The sequence below is a fragment of the Oncorhynchus keta genome, chromosome 28, assembly GCF_023373465.1.
Source record: "Oncorhynchus keta strain PuntledgeMale-10-30-2019 chromosome 28, Oket_V2, whole genome shotgun sequence".
NCBI classification, from domain to species: domain Eukaryota; kingdom Metazoa; phylum Chordata; class Actinopteri; order Salmoniformes; family Salmonidae; genus Oncorhynchus; species Oncorhynchus keta.
This window is the reverse complement of record NC_068448.1, coordinates 64,092,877-64,107,149: the sequence shown is the minus strand read 5'-3', so window position 1 is coordinate 64,107,149 and position 14,273 is coordinate 64,092,877. Positions and strand designations below refer to the sequence as shown.

Here is a 14,273-nt window from a genome sequence, read left to right as displayed (position 1 = left end):
AAATCAAGTTGAAAGTACACATACAGTACCAGTCAAAAGTTTGGACACACCTACTCATTCAAGGATTTTTCTTTACATTTACTATTTTCTACATTGTAGAATAATAGTGAAGACATCACAGCTATGAAAGAAGACATATGGAATCAAAAAAATATATATTTTAGATTTGAGATTCTTCAAAGATTCTCACCCTTTGCCTTGATGACAGCTTTGCACACTCTTGGCACTCTTGGCATTCTCTCAACCAGCTTCATGAGGTTGTAACCTGGAATGCATTTGCATTAAAAGGTGTGCCCTGTCAAAAGTTAATTTGTGGAATTTCTTTCCTTCGTAATGTGTTTGAGACAATCAGTTGTGTTGTGACAAGGTAGGGGTGGTATTCAGAAGAAAGCCCTATTTGGTAAAAGACCAAGTCCATGTTATGGCAAGAACAGCTCAAATAAGCAAAGAGAAACAACAGTCCATCATTACTTTAAGACATGGAGGTCAGTGAATATTGAACATTTTAAGAACTTTGAAAGTTTCTTCAAGTGCAGTCCCAAAAACCATCAAGTGCTATGATGAAACTGGCTCTCATGAGGACCGCCACAGGAAAGGAAGATCCAGAGTTACCTCTGCTGCAGAGGATACGTTCATTAGAGTTATCTACACCTCAGATTGCAGCCCAAATAAATGCTTCACAGACACATTTCAACATCAATTGTTCAGAGGTGACTGTGTGAATCAGGCCTTCATGGTTGAACTGCTGCAAAGAAACCACTACTAAAGAACACCAATAGAAGAAGAGACTTGCTTTGGCCAAGAAACACGAGCAATGGACATTAGACCTGTGGAAATCTGTCCTGTCTTTGTGAGATGCAGAGTAGGTGAATGAATGATCTCCGCATGTGTGGTTCCCACCGTGAAGCATGGAGGAGGAGGTGGGATGGTGTGGGGGTGCTTTGCTGGTGACACTGTCAGTGATTTATTTAGAATTCAAGGCACATTTAACCAGCATGGCTCCCATCTGGTTTGCGCTTCCCAGGACTATCATTTGTTTTTCAATAGGACAATGACCCATCACACCTCCAGGCTGTGTAAGGGCTATTTGACAATGAAGGAGAGTGATGGAGGGCTGCATCAGATGACCTAACTTCCACAATCACCCGATCTCAACCCAATTGAGATGGTTTGGGATGATTTTGTTTTCAGTATATGTGGGAACTCCTTCAAGAGTTTTGGAAAAGCATTCCAGATTAAGCTGGTTAAGAGAATGCCAAGAGTGTGCAAAGCTGTCATCAAGGCAAAGGGTGGCTACGTTGAAGAATATAAAATCGAAAATATATTTTGATTTGTTTAATGCTTATTTGGCTTCTACATGATTACATATACTGTATGTTATTTCATAGTTTTGATGTCTTCACTATTATGGTACAATGTAGAAAATAGTTTTAAAAATTAAGAAAAAGTCTTGAATGAGTAGGTATGGTCCAAACTTTTGTTTGGGGCTGTATGTGTTAAACCCTCGAACCCTCACTTTAACCAATCTGTTCACATAAAGACCTAATTCTTCAGAGTATTAGAATGCACCTTTTCCTTTCCTGTCTCGTTTTAAGCCCTTTGCTGTGGATTTAGGCTGTGAGTCACTGGAGTGAAAAGGGAATGCTGTCCCTGGAACGTTTGACCTCGGAATTGACTAATGAACACTGGGAGCAATCAGTTCCTTCGAATATGGACCAAAATTATCCCTCATCTGTGAACCCAATCACTGGCTGCTGCCATTAACCTGCTCTGTCTAGGGGGCATGTGTGTGTATGTGTGTGTGTGTGTGTGTGTGTACATGTGCAGGGGTGCAACTTTGGTTTTAGAAGTGGGGGGACATAAACTGGCGGTGGGTCTGGATGTCTTCCCCCAGGAAGCCATCTATAGCTAATGTCCTGCATTTCTACACAGTCCACTATGCCGTCTCTATTTAGATAACAAAAGTAAGCAGAAATATCCAGAGTCATCAAGGTAGATATTATTATTATTAAATATGTTTAAGTGATTGACAAGACTCAACTAGATCAAAGGTAATTCAATTATCAATATTGTCTTGCACCTGTAACCAATAGCCTAATAAACGAACAACTCTTTCAAAAATACAAAGACTTTTGATTGTCTTTATTAAGACATCCTCTATATACATTTTTAGCCAGACAGCCAGGCCAGCCCGAGCTAGCTCTATTACAGCCAGGCCAGCCCGAGCTAGCTCTATTACAGCCAGGCCAGCCCGAGCTAGCTCTATACAGCCAGGCCAGCCCGAGCTAGCTCTATTACAGCCAGGCCAGCCCGAGCTAGCTCTATTACAGCCAGGCCAGCCCGAGCTAGCTCTATACAGCCAGGCCAGCCCGAGCTAGCTCTATTACAGCCAGGCCAGCCCGAGCTAGCTCTATACAGCCAGGCCAGCCCGAGCTAGCTCTATTACAGCCAGGCCAGCCCGAGCTAGCTCTATTACAGCCAGGCCAGCCCGAGCTAGCTCTATTACAGCCAGGCCAACCCGAGCTAGCTCTATTACAGCCAGGCCAGCCCGAGCTAGCTCTATTACAGCCAGGCCAGCCCGAGCTAGCTCTATACAGCCAGGCCAGCCCGAGCTAGCTCTATTACAGCCAGGCCAGCCCGAGCTAGCTCTATACAGCCAGGCCAGCCCGAGCTAGCTCTATACAGCCAGGCCAGCCCGAGCTAGCTCTATTACAGCCAGGCCAGCCCGAGCTAGCTCTATACAGCCAGGCCAGCCCGAGCTAGCTCTATTACAGCCAGGCCAGCCCGAGCTAGCTCTATTACAGCCAGGCCAGCCCGAGCTAGCTCTATACAGCCAGGCCAGCCCGAGCTAGCTCTATTACAGCCAGGCCAGCCCGAGCTCTATACAGCCAGGCCAGCCCGAGCTAGCTCTATACAGCCAGGCCAGCCCGAGCTAGCTCTATTACAGCCAGGCCAGCCCGAGCTAGCTCTATTACAGCCAGGCCAGCCCGAGCTAGCTCTATTACAGCCAGGCCAGCCCGAGCTAGCTCTATTACAGCCAGGCCAGCCCGAGCTAGCTCTATACAGCCAGGCCAGCCCGAGCTAGCTCTATACAGCCAGGCCAGCCCGAGCTAGCTCTATACAGCCAGGCCAGGCAAGCCCTATACAGCCAGGCCAGGCAAGCCCGAGCTAGCTCTATACAGCCAGGCCAGCCCGAGCCGCCTGCACGCCCAACCTCCACCGTCCAGTTCATAACTCAACTCTCTCAACACAATTTCCTTCTAACTTTTTAAAAATTATTACCAAGGGAAAGTTTTGGAAACAAAAGTCAAATAAAAAAACACATACACCTCAAATATACACACAGAAACATCAAATTCTCCATATAATTAATCTCGTAGGCCTAATAGTACTGTAGAGCTCTTTTTACAATATAGCTGGATCGCCCCATCCTGTCTCTAGGGGTCCACGGCACTGCAGCGCTTCAACCCAACACACCCCACTCAGCTTTAGGATCTTCGAGAAACATTCATTATTGGTTTCGGGTGTGTTAGGTCAAGGCCAGAGTGACAATCTACAAGATGGCAGACCCCCAGGACCAGGACTGAGCAGCCCATCAGCTAGGGATTGCCTAAATAGGTATCTCCCCTGACGTGGGCATGTTTTCAATGGAGATTCCTTTAGTCATACTGTATTCCATATAAGGCATCCAGACCTTATGAAAGTTGCCCAGTATACCCTTAATCTTGTTAGAAATCAAATCTAGTGATACAGAACTTAACATTTCTGCCATCCATTATGACATTGTGGAGGGATAACCGACCTTCCAATTAATGGCAATGCATTTCTAAGCCGCTATAAATACTTGGTTACGCAGATTCTTCTGATCACAGTATCCAGTGTCAACATTTCCAAGAACACCATAACAGAGAAAAAGGTAGAATCTGTAGACATGCTGAGATAAAATAACATACTCTTCCAGATTTCAGTCAGCCTTCACAAGACCATAACATACTCTTCCAGATTTCAGCCAGCCTTCACAAGACCATAACATAATCTTCCAGATTTCAGTCAGCCTTCACAAGACCATAACATATGTAAATATGTCCCCTTTAGTGTTTTACACCTCCAGCAGAGGAATAACATTTCTGCGTGCATGTTATTCAGTTTCACTGGCATATAGTACGTTCTATGGATGGTCTTAAATAGTCATATGAACATGACTGGGCATTCAAACACATCTGTATCCATTCATCATCACCAATACCTTCTACCAAGTCTTCCTCACATTTTAGTTTGACATGTTTTGTGTCATTGGGAGAAGCCTCTACCAGCCCTTGGTACAGTTTGGAAATCAACTTTAAAGGTTTGTCAGACTGCCTTAAAGTAGTTTCAATCATTGACGTATCTGGCTTGTCCAGTGTTTGCTGCAAAGAGAGAATAAAGTGTTTCATTGATTCACCTCCACTCTGTCACATACTGGTCATCCCTGGCTACTTGACCATGCTGAGAACTCTTTGAACTCTCATCTTAGGATTTGATCCTCCTAAGATGAGGCATGACAAAGAATTACCTTGATGTACATTTATACATTACATTATACAAGACTATAATCAATGGTTCAATAATTGAAATGACTATTATTCCCAGATCCAATACAGTAGCTACTGAAGGTCTAGTCATCAACTCAAGATGGAACTTTGTATCATTCACTGATATTGTTAATATACTGCAAAATTCACCTGAGTGCCGTAGACTGGTCTTCCCTGGCTGTCTGACCCTGCTGGGACACCTGTCACAATCTGATCTTGCTAAGACAGGATGAGCATCGTGTGTACTGACTGTGCACCATGACAGTGAAGCCTGTAGAGCTGTTTATTACTGTCAGTGTGAAAAGTAGGGAATTAGCTAGGGAAACTGACAAATCAAAGCAGTCACATCGCTAGCTTTACTGACGAGTAAAAACTCACACTGCACTGAAAAAACAGCAGAATATCAGTCTTCAATCATTTGGCCGCTGCTTTCATCGTTTGATTCAGGTTTATCGTGATTGAGGCCAAAATAATAGCTAACCTTAGCCAACTTTTGGCCAGCTCTCTCTCTAACGGTACATCAACTGGCGAAAGCCAGCCAAGTTAATTTACTTCTGTTGAAACAGGACAAAACAAAGGCTACAAAACAGACAGATTGTCAGGGTTTTCACTGCTGGTCATTCAAGTCAAGTGCAGGAGAGTAGAGACAGGTGGTCAGGCGACTTTATTTGCCAGGAGCAATAACAGATGGGCGCAAACAGCCACAGCTCAAGCCAACCGGCAAAAGTGACAAACGCAAAATACCGTCAAGAATACAACCATATGTTTCACAAAATTTCCCCAATAGGGTACAGGCAATGCCCAGGGTGAAAAAAACAGACTGGTGCGATAGAATAAACACAAAACAAAAACAATTCCACACAAAGACATGGGGGGAACAAAGGAATATATATATGCAGTGTGAATAGGGAATGTAAACCAGGTGTGCGGGTAACAAGACAAAACAAATGGAACAATGACAAATGGAGCGGCGATGGCTAGAAGACCGGTGACGTCGACCCACGAACGCCGCCCGAACAAGGAGAGAAGCCGACTTCGGAGGAAGTAGTGACACAGATAGGTAGATAATAGACATCTATGTCTACGTGTGTGTAGAGTGTGTGTCTTGTCATGTGTATGTATGTCCGTGCCTGTGCGTGTCTCTTCACAGTCTCCTCTGTTCCATACGGTATATTTTTATATGTTTTTAAAAATCTGATTCTACTGCTTGCATCAGTTACCTGATGTGGAATAGAGTTCCATATAGTCATGGCTCTATGTAGTACTGTACACCTCCCATAGTCTGTTCTTGACTTGGGGATTGTGAAGAGAACTTTGGTGACATGTCTTGTGGGGTATGCATGGGTGTCCGAGCTGTGCGCTTGTAGTTTAAACAGACACATTGGTGTATTCAGCATGTCAACACAAAAACAAGCAATTACATCACTTTGTCAAGTCAACATCAAAACTCAAAAGAACAGACAACGACTCTTCTGTTTCACCACTCACGCCACCCTGTCTGCGTCTCACCAAACGACGAGCATCACAAACACCGGGAATCTTCCCCTTCAGTTGGTCAACTTTCATATTTATTTCTGGGTGTCACAATTCCATTCAGCTGGGAATCGACTCCTCAATTCAGTATTTTTGCAGCGGAGAAAACTATTTTCCGTCGTCTACTTAAAGAAGACAAACTCTCACATCTCTTACAGCAAAGAGTGAGCTAGCGAGGGAGAGAGAGAGAGATGAGAGTGACACAGGCAGACATAGGTAGGGTTGGCCACCAGGCAGACAGTCAGAATCGTGCATTGGTAATCAAAAGATGTAGGCTATAGGTATCGCAGTGCTGTATTTAGCTATTTTTTGGCTTGCAATGGCTCGTGCAAGTTCACTAAAGTAGTGGCTATCATTGAATAGGCTAAGCTATTATTTTACACACAACAGACCAAAGACCAAACACACACTAGTGTTATTCATAGAGAAGAAAAAGAGGAACAGGCGAGGGAAAGAAAATCGGGGCAGACAGACAGACAGTCAGAACCATGCGCATAGGCTATTGTCTTGGTAAACTGTATCTAGCTATGCCTCGTAAATTCACCAAAAGGGTATAAAAGTATACAGTGCCTGCGAAAAGTATTCAGACCCCTTGACTTTTTCCACATTTTGTTACATTACTGTTTTAATCAAAAATGTATCAAATTGTTTTTTTCCCCTCATCAATCTACTCACAATACCCCATAATGACAAAGCAAAAACAGGTTCAGTCATTTTTGTTAATTTATTCTAAGTAAAAAACTGAAATTTCACATTACATATGTATTCAGACCCTTTACTTTGTTGAAGCTCCTTTGGCAGGCATTACAGCGTTGAGTATACTTGGGCGTGACACTATAAGCTATGTACAACTGTATTTGGGGAGTTTCTTCCCAAAGCATTGCTGTACAGTTATTTTCAGGTCTCTCCAGAGATGTTTGATCGGTTTCAAGTCTGGGCTCTGGCAGGGCCACTTAAGGACATTCAGAGACTTGTCCCAAATTCACTCACACAATGTCTTGGCTGTGTGCTTAGGGTCATTGTCCTGTTGGAAGGAGAACCTTCGCCACAGTCTGAGGCCCTGAGTGCTCTGGAGCAAGTTTTCATCAAGGATCTCGCTGTACTTTGTTTGCTCCGTTCATCTTTGCCTCGATCCTGTCTCGTTTCCCAGTCCCTGCTGTTGAAAACATCCCCATAGCATGATGCTGTCACCACCATGCTTCACCATTGGGACAGTGCCATTTCCTCCAGATGTGATGCTTGGCATTCAGGCCAGAGAGTTCAATCCTGGTTTCATTAGACCAGAGAATCTTGTTTCTCATGGTCTGATAGTCTTTAAGTGCCTTTTGGAAAACTCTAAACGGGCTGCTATGTGCCTTTTACTGAAGAGTGGCTTCCATCTGTCCACTCTACCATAATGGCCTGATTGGTGGTGCTGCAGAGATGGTTGTCCTTCTGGAATATTCTCCCATCTCCACAGAGGAACTCTAGAACTCTGTCGGAGTGACCATGGTGTTCTTGGCCACCTCCCTGACCAAGTCCCTTCTCCCCAGACGGCTCAGTTTGGCTGGGAGGTCAGCTCTAGGAAGAGACTTGACGGTTCCAAACTTCTTCCGTTTAAGAATGATGGAGGCCTGTGAGGACAGACGCTGGAAACGAGAAGCAAGTACAGGGAGTGAACATTTAATGAAACACGGACAGGAACAGAAAACGGACAGCGTCTGGACAGGGGAAAACAAAAATGACAATACAACAATAATGTTGACAGGGATCTAACAGACAGCCATAGGAGGGGCAATCAACAAGGTAATGGAGTACAGGTGAGTCCAGCGAGCGCGGATGCGCGTAATGATGATGACAGGTGTGCGTAAGGATGGGCAGTCTGGCGTCCTCGGGCCAGAGAGGAGGAGCGGGAGCAGGCGTGACAGAGGCCACTGTGTTCTTGGGGACATTCAATACTGCAGACATTTTTTGGTATACTTCCTGTCTCTGAGCTCTACAGACACTTCAACCTCATAGCTTGGTTTTTGCACTAACATGCACTGTCAGCATTGGGACCTTGTATTGTCAGGTGTGTGCCTTTCCAAATCATGTCCAATCAATTTAATTTACCCCAGTTGGACTCCAATCAAGTTGTAGAAACATCTCAAGGATGATAAGTGGGAACAGGAGGCACCTGAGCTCAATTTCAAGTCTCATAGCAAAGGGTGTAAATCCTTATGTAAATAAGGTATTTCTGTTTTGTATAAGAAAGGTGGGGGTGTGGCTATATATGTAAAATCTAAATTCCATGTAAGTGTGGCAAAGTCTGAAACTATTGGAATTTCTTGCTTTGAATATTGAGGTTTCCAAGGGCCTCTCTATAACTGTGATTGGCTGTTATAGACCCCCCTCAGCTCTCTATAACTGTGATTGGCTGTTATAGACCCCCCTCTGCTCTCTATAACTGTGATTGGCTGTTATAGACCCCCCAGCTCTCTATAACTGTGATTGGCTGTTATAGACCCCCCTCTGCTCTCTATAACTGTGATTGGCTGTTATAGACCCCCCTCTGCTCTCTATAACTGTGATTGGCTGTTATAGACCCCCCTCTGCTCTCTATAACTGTGATTGGCTGTTATAGACCCCCTCTGCTCTCTATAACTGTGATTGGCTGTTATAGACCCCCCTCTGCTCTCTATAACTGTGATTGGCTGTTATAGACCCCCCCCCAGCTCTCTATAACTGTGATTGGCTGTTATAGACCCCCCTCTGCTCTCTATAACTGTGATTGGCTGTTATAGACCCCCCGCAGCTCTCTATAACTGTGATTGGCTGTTATAGACCCCCCTCAGCTCTCTATAACTGTGATTGGCTGTTATAGACCCCCCTCAGCTCTCTATAACTGTGATTGGCTGTTATAGACCCCCCTCAGCTCTCTATAACTGTGATTGGCTGTTATAGACCCCCCTCTGCTCTCTATAACTGTGATTGGCTGTTATAGACCCCCCTTTGCTCTCTATAACTGTGATTGGCTGTTATAGACCCCCCTCTGCTCTCTATAACTGCGATTGGCTGTTATAGACCCCTCTCTGCTCTCTATAACTGTGATTGGATGTTATAGACCCCCCTTTGCTCTCGGTGATGCATTTTCTTCTTTCACGCACCTTATGTCTAAACTTCTTTACAGTGAAATGATCTTGATTGGTGATCTCAACTGGTGATGGTTAAAGCCGGTGCCTGATGATTTAAAAATGTTTTGTAATTCTATGAATCTTACCCAGTTGATTAACTCACCCACACTCGCCCAAATCTTAAATGCCCAGATAAATCTACCCTGATTGATTTGATATTGACAAATGTTCCACATAAATATTCTGAGGTTGGTGTTTTTTGTAATGATTTAAGTGACCATTGTGCTGTTGTTGCTAGGTTCCTAAGACAAACCCACGTTTTATCCGTAAGAGAAATTTGAAGTGTTTTAATGAGCAGGCTTTCATTCATGATTTGTTTTGTTTTGACTGGAGCAAGATTGAGCTTATTCCTGATGTGGAAACTGCCTGGAAATTCTTTCATGATGGGTATTCCCAAATAGTAAACAAACATGCCCCATTCCGCAGGTTCAGGGTTAAAGGGCGGGATAATCCATGGTTTTCTTCTGAGCTGTCTTGAAATTATTCACGACCGTAATCTAGCCTGGGCTAAAGCAAGGACATCATGTTCTGATGCTGATTGGCTTATTTTTAGTCAGTTACGAAACAAGTGTTCTTTTCTTCTCATGAAGGCCAAGTCTGAATATTTTATGTCTGTTACCACTGATAACCTGAATGACCCTAGAAAGTTTTGGAAGGTTATTAAGTCTATGTCTGGTAACAGTAATGTTAATGAATTACCGTCATGTGTTTTGAAGGACTCTGTTGCTATATATGACAAAACTGAAATTCTGAATTGTTTCAATGAGCACTTTGTATCATCTGGTAGGCTGTTTGATTCAGTGTCCTCTGTCTCTGTACAACCCTGTGTGGATGAACCAGTGAGAGCTGGTCAAACTTTTAGCTTTTTGCCATTCTCAGTGCAGGTGGTACATAAAGCCCTGAAATCCTTAGATCAGAGAAAGCCTGCAGGTCCTGATCTTTTGGATCCCTGCTTTTTAAATCTGGCAGCTGATTTCATAGCTGAACCACTATGTAAGTCTGTTCAATCAACATTTGTCCTACCACTTTTAAAAGGGGGAGATCCAAATATTTTAAATAAGTATAGGCCAAACTCAAAGCTGTCACCCCTGGTGAAAATACTTGAAACCCTTGTAAGTGAACAGCTAAAATAGTTTTTATTTACTAACTCTATTTTATCAATGTACCAATCGGACTTCAGGAAGAAGCATATCACAATTACAGCAGCCATGAAGGTTTTAAATGATATCACTGAAGCCATTGACAAAAAACAGCACTGTGTCTCACTTTTTATTGATCTCTCGGCTTTTGATATAGTTGATCATGCTATACTAAGGCAGATATTGTTGAGTGTAGGTCTTTCAGAGCATGCAGTTGCATGGTTTGCTAACTAACTGTCTGATAGAACTCAGTGCACTCAATTTGATGGGTTTATGTCTGTTAAATTGTCTGTCTTGAATGGTGTGCCCCAAGGCTCTGAACTTGGTCCTCTCTTATTCACTATTTATATAAATGATTTACACAAAAATGTCCAAAATGCACAACTTCCTTATGCTGATGATACTGTTATTTACTGTTGTGCCTTGTCTCTTACAAAAGCTTTCCAGAACATGCAAAATGCTTTTTATACTGTTCAACATACCTTATGTCAATTGAAGCTTATCCTCAAAACAAAACTAATGGTGTTTTCTAATGCAAGAAATAGACCTCTGAACCTTTCACCTATTACTACCTGTCAGGGCAAGGAGATTGAGGTTGTAACCTCATATACATATCTTGGAATTTGAATTGATGACGGCCTCTCTTTTAAATTGCATATTCAACAACTTACAAAAAATTTAAACTGAAATTGGGATTTTATTTTAGGAATAAGGCCTGTTTTTCTTTTGAAGCCAGAAGGAGGCTAGTATCAGCTACATTTATGCCTTTACTAGACTATGGGGATATTTTATATATGAATGCTTCCTCTCAGTGTTTGAGATCAATTGACACTCATTCCTATGGCACTTTGAGATTTATTTTAAACTGCAAAAACCTTACGCACCACTGCACTTTGTATACCAGGGTTGGCTGGCCTTCTCTAGTCACTCGTAGGCTCAGTAACTGGTATACTTTTTTTTACAAAGCCATTTTGGGTTTACTACCTTTTTATTTGTGCATTTTTATTGTTCAGTATTGTGGTGGGTAATCTCTTCGTTCGCTGGACTTTATCCTGCTAACTGTTCCAAATGTCTGAACTGAAATTGGTAAAAGGGCTTTTATTTACTCTGCGCCACCGTCTTGGAACATCTTACAAAATACTTTTAAATTGGAAGAACTTGTCCCGATTGGTGTTTTTAAATCACTGATGAAGGATTTTGAGGCTGATTCCCTGACCTGTCAATGTTTTTAATTAGCTGTTTTATACTCTTGTTAATTCAATGGTTTTTACTAGATTACTTGTAGGTTTTCATGTTGTCTGTCTGTCATTGTTTTGTAATGACTTGGTGCTGCCTATCTTGGCCAGGGCGCACTTGAAAAATACATTTTAATCTCAATGAGCCCTTCCTGGTTAAATAAAGGTTAAATAAAAAATAAAAACAAATATTTAATACAATTGCAAACATTAAAAAAAAACTATTTTGCTTTGTCATTATGGGGTATTGTGTGTAGATTGCTGAGGATACATTTTTTAAATCAATTTTAGAAGAAGGCTGTTCATTTAACCTTTAACTATGCAAGTCAGTTAAGAACATGTTCTTATTTTCAATGATGGCCTAGGAACAGTGGGTTAACTGCCTTGTTCAGGGGAAGAACAACAGATTGTGTACTTTGTCAGCTCAGGGATTCAATCTTGCAACCTTTCAGGTTACTAGTCCAACACTCTAACCACTAGGCTACGCTGCCGTAACTTAACATATTCTGGAAAAACTCTGAATACTTTCATAAGGCACTGTAAATGAAGCTGTAAATGAGTATGGCTAAGCTATTTTTCATATTGCCAGTGATTTGAAGTTTGCCAAATGCATCAGTTAAATTAGGCCTAAATGTGCTTTAAAAGGTATTGTGCCTATAGCTTATTTAATGAAACCCTGGCTGGCTGTTGATGTCCTATGTCAGGTCTCTCCAACCCAGTTCCTGGAGACCTACCTTCCTGTAGGTTTTTGCTCCAACCCAAGTTGTAACTAAACTGATTCAGTTTATCAACCAGCTAACTATTGAATCAGATGCGCAGGATTAGGGTTGGAGTGAAAACCTTCAAGATGTTAGCTCTCCACAACAGGGTTGGAAAGCCATGTCCTAAACAATAGATTGCAAAGCAGCATCCCCACTCAACATTTTGGAAATGGTAAGTTTACTTTCTCATCCATAAACACAGTCAAGTGCAAATACGGTTCTACAGTTCAAATCAGTAGGATGAGGGGCATTGTTATTAGGAAGGACGTCTACCATGGATGGATCTCTAAAATAATGAGTATGATCACACTTCATATCTGTAAATATTATGGAGAGACCAATGCATTTGGCAGCCAAGCACAAGTTATCAGTGTAGCCTATTATCGTCTATCTTCACGCCTACAATAAAATCCTCCAGGCTTCCGCCATAAGAGTCAATTCAATTAGAAAAATTAAGAATTACAGGGGTCAGTTTGAGAAAACTAATCCTGTGTGAATCGTTCTCTGGAATAATGCACATGCTTGGCTAATAATGACAAAAGCAACGGCTCTTGTAATACCTGTCTGAATAGGGCTACAACATGGCAAAGAATAGGCTTATCAGCGTAGAGTGTGCCGCATCATCCCATGGGATCCGTCAGGGCTGCACACAGAAGAAATATCACCTTCTATATTCAGAATAGGCCTTTTATAGGCAAATGAGCAGAGTCATGTCGTCTTCCTAGTAGGACTCTGCAAAAATGAGGTGGTGTGTATGTGTGTGCATGTCCGTTCAAGCGTGTTTTGGGAGTCGAGCAAGAGTTGATTTCTTTCGACTCCAATCACAGGAGTCGGAGTCAACTCCCAAAATCTCCCAGTAAAATTTGTTTTACTGCAAAGTCTATTTTTGTCTAGACTGAAAAGCTAGTTCTGATACTCTGTTGTATATTCTGATCAACTGGCTTGTTTTTGTGTCAGGAAATGAAATAGCACATTACTCAGATAATATACCTGGCCATGACAACAGATCAAAGATTTTGTCCAAATTCGTAGTAACTGTGTTTCGCCATTGTAGGGCAGTATTCCCTATAGTGTTTTTGCGGACTGAAATAATGTACTATTTACTGTAATATACTGTAGTTTTTACAGTTTACTATAGTATATATACTGTAGTACTGTAGTATTTACTGTAGTGTTTTTTCAGACTGTAGTACGGTATACTGTAGTATTTACTGTAGTGTTTTTTCAGACTGTAGTACGGTATACTGTAGTATTTACTGTAGTGTTTTTTCAGACTGTAGTACAGTATACTGTAGTATTTACTGTAGTGTTTTTGGGGACATTACTTTAGAATCGACCAAAGTGTTTTTGCTTCATTATCTTTGACATAGAAGTGGGGGCCTTTTCCCTTGAGGAAACCTACTGGAGAAATACTGAAAGAGCACCTTTTCCATGACCTGTGTGTAGGAAGGACTTCGTTCTGACCGAAGAGTTCCGAGCTTCTGCTCTTTTCTATAATCTGTAGGGAATGCTCTATTTATGCTCTCTTCTTAGCACGTAGGTTTTTCACTTACGGGTGGCACAAATTTGTATATGGAGGAGGGGAATTGGCAGGGTATATGCAATTGAAATACTATAGCATTTACTATAGTTAAAAACACATGATCGAGGGATGCTACATTTACCTTTTAGTAATTTAGCAAATGCTCTTATCCAGAGCGATTAACAGTAGTGAGTGCATATATTTCTGTATTTTTTTCATACTGGTCCCCTGTGGGAATGGAGCCCACAACCCTGGCATTGGAAGCACTACCAACTGAGCCACACGGGACCGTATGTAGTATAATATTCTACAGTATACTACAGTTTACTACAGAATTCAATAGTAAGTACTATAGTATTC

At 42.1% G+C, this 14,273-nt stretch overlaps 1 non-coding gene across 1 annotated transcript; it reads right to left on the bottom strand.

Annotated features, from left to right (window-relative positions):
• Positions 1–13,765: 13,765 nt before the first annotated feature.
• Positions 13,766–13,820, bottom strand: LOC118361815 (U7 small nuclear RNA). Its single transcript, XR_004821078.1, has one exon. It is a non-coding gene; the product is annotated as a U7 small nuclear RNA (small nuclear RNA).
• Between the last annotated feature and the right edge of the window lie 453 nt (positions 13,821–14,273).